This window comes from Miscanthus floridulus, chromosome 15, assembly GCF_019320115.1.
Source record: "Miscanthus floridulus cultivar M001 chromosome 15, ASM1932011v1, whole genome shotgun sequence".
In the NCBI taxonomy this organism is placed as follows: domain Eukaryota; kingdom Viridiplantae; phylum Streptophyta; class Magnoliopsida; order Poales; family Poaceae; genus Miscanthus; species Miscanthus floridulus.
In genome coordinates, this window is record NC_089594.1 from 12,861,075 (window position 1) to 12,871,101 (window position 10,027).

Here is a 10,027-nt window from a genome sequence, read left to right on the forward strand (position 1 = left end):
AACCGAAACCCTAAGAAGAGCGACGGCTGGTATTTATAGAGTCTTGGGCATCATCCCCCCTGGATGCGCCCTCTAATGGGCCCAAACACAATACACGGTCCAACGGACCAAAAGACGGTGTCGCAGCACCCTGGCAGATTCTGGACACTGACTTATTTCGATGATTCCTGTTGATTCTGAAGATCTTTTGACGTCAAACCACTTGGATTGGCTTTCTTATCAAATTAGCTTTCCATCCATATGTGGATCATCGAAAACGGAGTCCAGATACGTCTTGGGTGACCAGTTTATGGCAGACTGGTCCTGAAGGCCGAGGCAGACTCGAACTTGAGTTGCTTTGGGCCTCCACCTCGGGGACTCCAACCGAATTAGCCTTAGACCTCCTTCTTGACTTGGACACCCTTGCTGGCCTCCTACCCCTCCATGCCATGCACCAAACATGTTCATATGCATGGGTGTCATGTCCTCATCACCCGCCCTCCGGATCTTCTGCGCGCGTCCTGGCTTCCCCGCCGTCTCCGCCCACATCGTCCTCGCCACAGACGGATCCGAGCCAGGGGGGCACACGCCTGTGTCGTCCCAGGAAGATCTTGGCCCTGGATCGTCTGCAGCGGGTCCCTCTGTTGCTGAAACAGTTGCTGCTCCTTCACCTACACTTGTTCAGCGCCCGTCTACTTGACTTCAACACGGTATACATGAACCCAAAATTTATACAGATGGTGCTGTTCGCTGGGGAATGCTTGGTGTGTCTGTTATAGAAGAACCAGCTACGGTGGATGAAGCATTTCGTGATCCAAGATGGGTAGCTGCCATGGATGCTGAACATAATGCCTTGTTACATAATAAAACTTGGCATCTTGTTCAAGCACCCAAAGGAAAAAATATCATTGGCTGCAAGTGGGTGTACAAGGTTAAGAAAAAGGCTGATGGGTCGATTGACAGGTATAAAGCTCGACTCGTGGCGAAAGGTTACAAGCAAAGGTATGGTTTGGATTATGAAGATATGTTTAGCCCGGTGGTAAAAGCAGCCACCATACGGCTTGTATTGTCCATTGCAGTGTCAAGAGGATGGTCTCTTCGATAGCTCGATGTACAAAATGCTTTCCTACATGGAGTCTTACCGGAGGAAGTGTATATGCACCAACCACCAGGCTATGAGGATAGATCAACACTGAACCATGTTTGTAAATTAGATAAAGCTTTGTATGGTCTCAAACAGGCCTGGTATGCTCGGTTGTGCAGCAAACTAGAGTCCTTGGGATTTTTACCCTCGAAGGCAGATACCTCTCTGTTCTACTATAACAAGGGAGGACATACTTTATTTGTTTTGGTTTATATTGATGACATAATTGTTGCAAGTTCATCATAGGAAGCTACTAATGCGCTACTCCGAGATCTTGAGAAGGAATTTGCGCTAAAGGACCTAGGTGATCTACACTATTTCCTTGGCATAGAGGTGAAAAAGTCTACAGATGGACTAATCTTAACTCAAGAGAGGTATGCAGTTGATGTGGTAAAAAGGGCAGGTATGAGTCTCAGTAAGCCTATTGGTACTCCTCTATCTAGCACAGAAAAACTCAGTACTGTTGAAGGTATAGCTTTGGGGTCTGAGGATTCTACAAGATACAGGAGTATAGTGGGGGCCTTACAATATCTTATTTTGACTCGTCCAGATATCTCTTTTGTAGTTAATAAAGTTTGTCAATTTTTACATGCACCAACAACTGTTCATTGGAGTGCTGTAAAGAGAATCTTGAGACATGTACATGGTACACCTAAACTTGGCCTCAAGATAAGAAAGTCAAAGTCGATGATGGTGAGTGCTTTCTCTGATGCCGATTGGACAGGATGTGTAGACGACCGATGGTCTATAGGTGGCTTCGCCGTCTTCCTTGGCTGAAATCTTATATCATGGAGTGCAAGGAAACAAGCCACGGTTTCACGGTCAGGTACAGAAGCCGAATACAAAGCACTAGCGGATGCCGCTGCAGAAATGATGTGAGTTCAGAAGTTGCTTGGAGAATTAAGAGTCCAACATCCTCATGCAGCTAGGCTGTGGTGTGACAATATTGGTGCAAAATACTTAACAGCTAATCCCGTGTTTCATGCAAGGACCAAACACATAGAGATTGATTTTCATTTTGTTAGAGAACGAGTTGCACAGGGTTTGCTAGATGTTCAGTTTGTCAGCTCGGCAGACCAGCTCGCTGATGGTTTTACAAAGCCTATCAGTCTTCCGAAGTTGATTCAGTGCAGAGACAATCTTAATCTTGTGGCCGGCTGAGATTGAGTGGAGGTGTTAAAACAGGGTTAGTTTCCAAGGGCCATGCACCCAGCCAAGTTGTTACTTGGCTTGTGATCCAAGTAGAAGGTTGTTAGGATATTATTGTCAAATCTATTGTAATCTTGATTCCTTGTACAAGTCACGTCATCGAGCTGTTCCTGACTATATAACACATAACCGAGATCCTGAGAAGGCATCTCGTTCACCCCATTTTAATATGGGGACGGGCACGGCAGTGCTGTGGACTGGTGGACTCTGGGCGTCTTCGTCTTCGAGCTCCTCTACGGGCGCCACGCCGTTCAGGGGCCACGACCACGAGGCGACGCTCGCAAACATCGTGGCGCGCGCGCTGGAGTCCCCCCGGGACGGGGAGCCCCACGCCGCCGGCCGTGTCGGTGTCGCCAGCCGCCAGGGACCTCGTCGCCGCGCTGCTTGCCAAGGACCCAGCGCGCCGGCTCGGCGCCACTGTGGCCATCAAGCTGCACCCGTTCTTTGGTGGCGTCAACTGGGACGGCAGTTGTCCCGGCACGCCCGTACGTGGAGTACTACTAGCAGACAAGGCAAGAAGAGGCGTCCATGTTGTGTTGTGTCACTCGTACGTGCAAACAAGAAGCTGCATGCACTGCTGCCATCGCCGGGGTCCAGCCAACCACTCTTGTCCAGTGTGTGTGTTGGGTGTTGCTTGGAAGGCATGGGCCATTCCCCAAATTCCAGAATTTGGCACTATACAAAAAGAAGATTCCCCGTCACATCAAATTTGCGGTACATGCATGAAGTACTAAATGTTGACGAAATAAAAAACTAATTGCACAGTTTGATTGTACTTTGCGAGACGAACGTTTTGAGTCTAATTAGTCAACGATGGGACAATTATTACCAAATAAAAACAAAACGCTACAGTGCTCAACAGTGTCGCTACAGTGCGTAGTATTTCGGCGGCTCCGAATCTGGGGCCGAACTAAACACGGCCATGAACTATTTCACAGCAAATTCTGGTGGAATCTTGTGTTCCAAGCAGGGCCTTAGAAGAGAGCTGTATTAGTTTGTTCACTAATCACTACTTGTATAATCTTTGTAGTAGCGCTTGCTAGCACTCTAATCTAAAATAAGAAAGCATTGGTACGGTCCAACAAAACCTGTTTTCTGATACTGCCGAAGTCTCAAATATTTATCCTTGTGTAGCTTATTATGATGTTCTTTTGGCATTGGCATTGACATGGCTAATGGCATAAGGTCCGGGTCCGGGCTTCGAGTGGCAACCCAGCCGGTGGATAGGAGATGATGGCCGGCCAAGGAATTTCTAATTCTCCGTGCTGCTTTCACCGCGTTGCGTATGCTAGATGCTGGCAAGGGCCTATGATCAGATCACTGATCTACCGAGTATGTTTTTGCAGTCACTTTGGTTCTGCAGGGGGGAGCATGTATCCAGATGCTGACGCTGTTGCACATTGCAAAAGGTTGATACCAGCTGGGTAAAACCCAAAGGCCAAGCCCTAGTAGGTATAGGAGTTAGTACAAACTGATAGTAACGAGGTAATCCAAAAGGACAAGCATAAGCTAGTGAGCAGTGGCAGTTACAATCCACGTAGTGAGCTAAGCACAAGCAGTGGCAAATTCTTTTTCATCAATCAACATTTAAAAATCCCTTATTACAAGAAAAATATCCAAAAGGAATAAATAATGAGCCCATTCGGGAGATGGAGCCCAACATGCCTGCTACCCTTGTTGGTCTGGTTCCGACGGTCCGACCAGACGATTGTCGGCACCAAACGAACGAGGAGCTTGAGACAGATCACCTCCACGGAGCCTCCTGCCTGGGCCGCGGTGAGCATGATTTACCTACTCAGAAACCAGAACGTTCCGCAGCCATGCTCTTTTTGTTGTTTCCACATTGATTCACTCAACAAGAATGGCAGTAATTGCTGGGAAATGTGGCCAATAAAAAGTTCCATTTGGAATCCAAAAGCAGAGGGCGTGTTTGGTTGACCTGGCCATACTTGCCAGGAGCGCGCTGTCAGCCCTCGATCCAAACACTGCTCAGAAGTGCGTGACAACGTAGACCTATATATACACATATACATTACTAGTTGGTGAAATTGCACTACACGAAAAAAGATGGTCACTGTTGAACTACACGAAAAAAGATGGTCACTACACGAAAAAAGAGTCCAAGAGTAACAAATGTGAATCACGAGATTGACAATATGCACAAGTACTCAAGTGGTTGGATTGCTCTCTTTTTGAATTTCACTCAACCTACAATTTGATTTGACAAATTTGATCAATCACTCACTAAGAGAGGGTTGGGAGAGTTGGCAAGGCTCAAAAACGTGTGTATGTATCAGCAGAATCAGCAGCATCCAAAGGTGGAGGCTTGGGGGTATTTATAGCCCCCTTGGAAAACTAGCCGTTTTATAGCCGTTGCAATACCGGACACGTCCGTCCGGTATGACTTATACTGCGCCAACGGTAACTAAGTTACAGTAAAGTTGTGAGGCGTCGGAACTCCCGATGAATGCCGAAACTCCCGATCGTCGGAACTCCCGACTCACGTCGGAACTCCCGACCCTCAGCATTTTTGAAAACCATGTAACTGAGTTGAAGTTAGTGAGGTGTCGGAACTCCCGACGTATGCCAGAACTCCCGACCGTCGGAACTCCCGACCCTCAAGACTTTTGAAAACTAGCCGTTGGCCTCTGGTCATCCATACCGGACACGTCCGGTAAGAATACCGGACACGTCCGGTATGACCAGGACAGTGAACCCTCCAAGTCAGTTGAAGTGCGAGACGTCGGAACTCCCGACCCATGCCGGGACTCCTGACGAACTAACCCGAGAACAATAATTTTAGTACTGCTGGATAACTACCGGACACGTCCTGGTATTGCCAGACCAGCAAAGATAAAGTTAGCTCTTTCAAATACTTAAAACTCACATGAGTTGGCTTGAGCACTTATGAAATGTTATCTATCAACATGATGCATCCCTCTTAATAGTACGGCATACCTATTAAACTCAAGATAAAAGGAAAAATGAATTTATACCACTTGAGTTGATCTCTTTTGAATTGATGCCGTCCCTTTCAATCTTCATCAAGTAAGGGTGCTAACATGTTAATATTGATCTTTTCACTTAAGCATAGCCATCTTGAGCATGTGACTTGATTCCATTCATCAAATTTGAATGAATCCCAAATGTATCAAGTCACTTCCATCAAACACTCCAATAGTGATTTGATCCTCCACATAAACATGAACATCATAGCTTGATTAGTACCTTAACTAAATGCAAGTACTTCCTTCTTCACCCTAGCTAGGTTCTTCGGCCGTCAAGCCGTCGCTTGCCCTTCACCCTTGCTTAGTACCTCGAAGCCTTTCCTTGCTATCTTCACCATCTCAAGCCATCAAGTCACATCTTGTGTTGAATCATCCATTCATGTATTGTTATCTTTTTCATTTCAATTTAGCAAGCTTCAAATATGAGACCATTCCATATGCAATCCCTTATGTCTCATTAATTAATTCTTATAAGCTTGCTTTCACATAGTGTACACGGAAATCCCACAATAAATAAGCCTTCGTATGAATTCCATTTGCATTATTGTCTTGTGCTTGAACTAGATTGCTTATACAACAACACATCATTTTGGCTTTCATTAAGTACCTGTGAGATAACCTATTACCTGTCCACACTTAGCAAACAGGTTAGTCCTTTAATCACGTTGTCATTCAATCATCCAAAACCCACTAAAGGGCTAGATGCACTTTCAATCTCCCCCTTTTTGGTGATTGATGACAACTTGATTAAAGCTTACAAAGTGATATAAACATTTAAACTTTTGGGTTCAATGATTTATGAGAGGCTCCCCCTTAATATGTGCTTATGATTAGAATTCACAAGATGACCTCAAATGTCAATTGCACATACTAAAACATATAGGAGACTCTCCCCTAAATCATTGCATCCGTGGGGTGCATGTGTGTGTGACAAAGTGAAACCGTGATGCATATGACAAGATATATCACACAAGAATAAATAGAAAGGCATCACATCAAATATTTTCATTCTAGCATGCATAGTCCTTATGAAAATAAATATAACACATGTAATTCACACATAGCACTCATTACAAATTTTCTCAAGTCCAGAAACCACTGATATATAAATAAAGATCATGTCTCAAGAGATACATAGATAAAGCATAAGTAAGTCTCATCTCTCACATGATACAATCTATCTCAAATCCAAGATACATCAATGAAACTCAAAAACAAGAAACTACAGCCTGCAGTACATATCTCCAAGTACAAAGATAAGCAAATGAAACTATCCTGAAGCTTTAATCAGTCTCTCTCTCCCCTTTGTCATCTATCACCACAAAGGTCCAACAATGACATACTAAGGACAAAGGGGCTACAAGCTATCACTGAAAGCTGAGATCACTCATCATCATCATCATCTCTACCAGCATCCTCGTCATCTGAGCGTGCAACACCGGCTAGACGAGAACCACCCGCACCAGACGGGTCATAGCCACCAGAGCCATAGTAGCCGCCACCACCTGTCAGGTCACTCCACCAATCTGAAGCAAGGTCGTCTGTAGTACTGGGACGTGGCTAAGAGTGAGCAGGCATACGAGCCTAAGTGGTAGAGTGTTAGGGTGCTCAGGTGCCTGCTGCTGCTAGTCGCTGAATGAACTCAACATACTCTCTATCATATCTGGCCTGCTGCTGCTCCTCAGTCTCAGGCTCACTAGCTGCCTCATCAGATAGTGGAGACCTAGGAGGATCAAGCTCAAGCCTAGAAGCAATTTGCTTCAAGGTTCGAGTGTCCTTCTTCCTAGCCTCCCTCTCCTTCTACTGTCGGGTCTAGGATGTCCCGGCACATCCCAAATATGGAGCTGAAAAGCCTGCGGATAGGCGAGGGAGGACTGCCATGGTGTGAAGTAGAACGTGAAGGAGCATGTGGTGAAGGTGAAGCTCCTGCTGGTGCACCACTCCCAGGTGCATCTGCCTCTGGTGCTTGCTGCCTCCTCCTCCTGGTCCTGCTAGAGGTAAACCTGTCTTAGGCAGATCTGCAACAATCTTCAGGGCCTTGTGAATCTTGTCATACTCGAATGTGTGCCCTATCACCTGCTCAATCATATACATGATATAGGGAGCAAATCCACATCCCTTAAGTGGCCTCTCTCCCACACTCCTGATCTCTGACCAAATGAAGTCAAATACGCTGAAAGGCCGAGCATCGGGTGCCATCCTATGGAGTAGGTTCCTGGAGTAATCTGCAATGTTGCCCTTGTCTCCACCCTTGCAGTCAATAGTCTTCCTAAACATCCTGTCTAGGTATCTGTAAGTGGGGTGAAGACCTAGAACCTTCCCCACAGCTCCTCTCTCACCACCTAGAGGGTACATGTAGATGAGCTGCTCAGGAGGTAACACCTGCTCGGTGTGGATCCTGTCCCTCTAGAGATCATCCTCTGAGAAGCCAAGCTGGGTGGCAAATACATCATAGTCAACACTGTACCACTGGCCCTCAAGCATCCAGTGCATCCGCCTCTCATCCTCCTCAACGAACAGAGTAGCATAGAACTGAGCTACTACCTCTGTGTTCCAGTCATGATGGAACTCTATGATCTCATAAACCCCTAGTGCGCTGGCAAATAGCAATGGCATGATCAACTGAGGCCTTCTGCAACTCTCTAACATACTACCAGTCAATCCATTGAGACCTAGCAATAACTGGGTTCCTGGTGAGAATCACACTAGAGTAGAAGTCCAGGTGAAAAGCTGTCTGGAAGCGGTGATCATACTGAACCTTAGGTAAGCCTCTCGGATCAACCCTTCGCTCATCTCTAGCTTTCCTGGTCATACCCTTTCCCCTATAGTCAACTCTGGGAACATAGGAGGGCACATTGGGCAGACGTGTCTCAAGAAGACCATAATGCATCCCCTGACCTAGGCTGGTGCTGAGCTGGAGGAACTGGCTCCTCCTCCTCAATCTCCTGCTCCTCATCTGAGCTATCACCATCTGATCCTCTATCAGTGCTCTTCCTCTTTCTTTCTTCTCTAGACTCCACTCTAAACTCATCAGTGTTAGTGTCAGAAGAAGAGCTCCCCGACCCCTCTGCATACTGAGGTGCTGCACTAGAGGCAGCCCTGGTAGACCTCCTGCTGGTCGGCTTGAATCCTGGATGCATTTCCTGTCTCGCCTTCTTATACTTCTCTAGTGCTGGATCATGCCTGTGCTTGGATCTGGGCTCCTGTCTTCCACTCATGTCAGCTGCCCTAGTATCCAACAAGATTTGCAAAGAATCTTAGATACATGTCCAAGCAACATTTCTTAAATCATTGTCTATATTTATACAATTATTTATCCAAAATCTCGCAATCACCTATCCCATCTGTGGTCAAGGTTTGCAAAATTAATATAGACAAACAATCATATATATATATATCCAATAATCAACGAGTATTGAGTTAAGGCTGCAGCTGAACCTACACTACTGGCACATACCGGACACGTCCGGTATGAGTGCCCAGCAACCCTAACAGGGGCTCCTCTTCAATCTCATCTTCAATTCAATCCAAATTTTAACCATGCCTTCTGGACATCCAATGCAGCATCTTGACCAAATAAATTTATAATTGAGGCACTAAAGAGTAGATCGGACGGGTTCCAGGGATTTGAAATACCTAGAAAGAAGAACACTGAAATCGATTTCAAATCCGCGGTGAAGATCCTTGATCCTTGCTGCAGGTGTGCTCCAATCCTTCTTCCTTCTCCCCTTCTTCCTTCTCCTTGCTTGGCGTGAACAAAGACGACAATGGGGCGGCAATGGGTCCAGCAGAGAGCCAACACCCCGTTGCTGCGGCAGTGGATGAGGGAGCCGAAGGACAGAGGGCTCGCGGTGAGGAGGCAAGGAAGAGCGATGGCGAGGAGGCACGGCCAATGGTGAGGGCAAGTGCGGGGAGAGCGGCGGCGCTGCTAGGCAAAGGGATGAAAAGAAAAACTGGGCCACAGAACTAGGGCCGAAGAGGTACGCTCGGATTTATAGTCCCTGCTCATACCGGACACGTTCGGTAGCATACCGGACACTGTCCGGTATACGCGGGCTGGCCCAAGTTATTCCAAAATGTGTTTTCTCTCTTCCAATCCCCTTTTCTATTATTTCTCAGTCCAAAAAGGTATATAATCTTGATCCAAACCGAGTATCATCGTTTTCCTTATCCAATGCCATAAATTGATTTTCTCTTTTTCCAAATATTTGGCATATACAAGATTTCGCTTACTTGAGAGAGATAGAGTGAGACATAGTAGATTGTGGACTTAAGAAAGCCATGTCATGTGTGATTAGCCAATCAACCAATCAAGGAGAGCTATAATCATCGCATGACAAGGCTAGGTCACAAAGACCAAGATTCAAATAGTTTTTCAAATTCACACCACCTACACATGCTAGTTATGGGTTTTGAAAAAATATCTCTCCTATGTCACACAAATGCACATTCTAACATATAAAGGGCCTTAGATGCACTTACAATGTATGTATGTAAACACATACCTTTGCCTTGAGCCCACAAGAATACCACTAAGAAGATAAATAGCATGATGATCTTTATGTTGACCTCAATTGCCAAATAATCATGCTAGATACATTTTCATCCAAAGAACTACAAAGAATGCTAGATAAATTTGTTAGTCCACAATGGTGAAAAATAGAAACTTAGCTCCCCCTAAATGAGT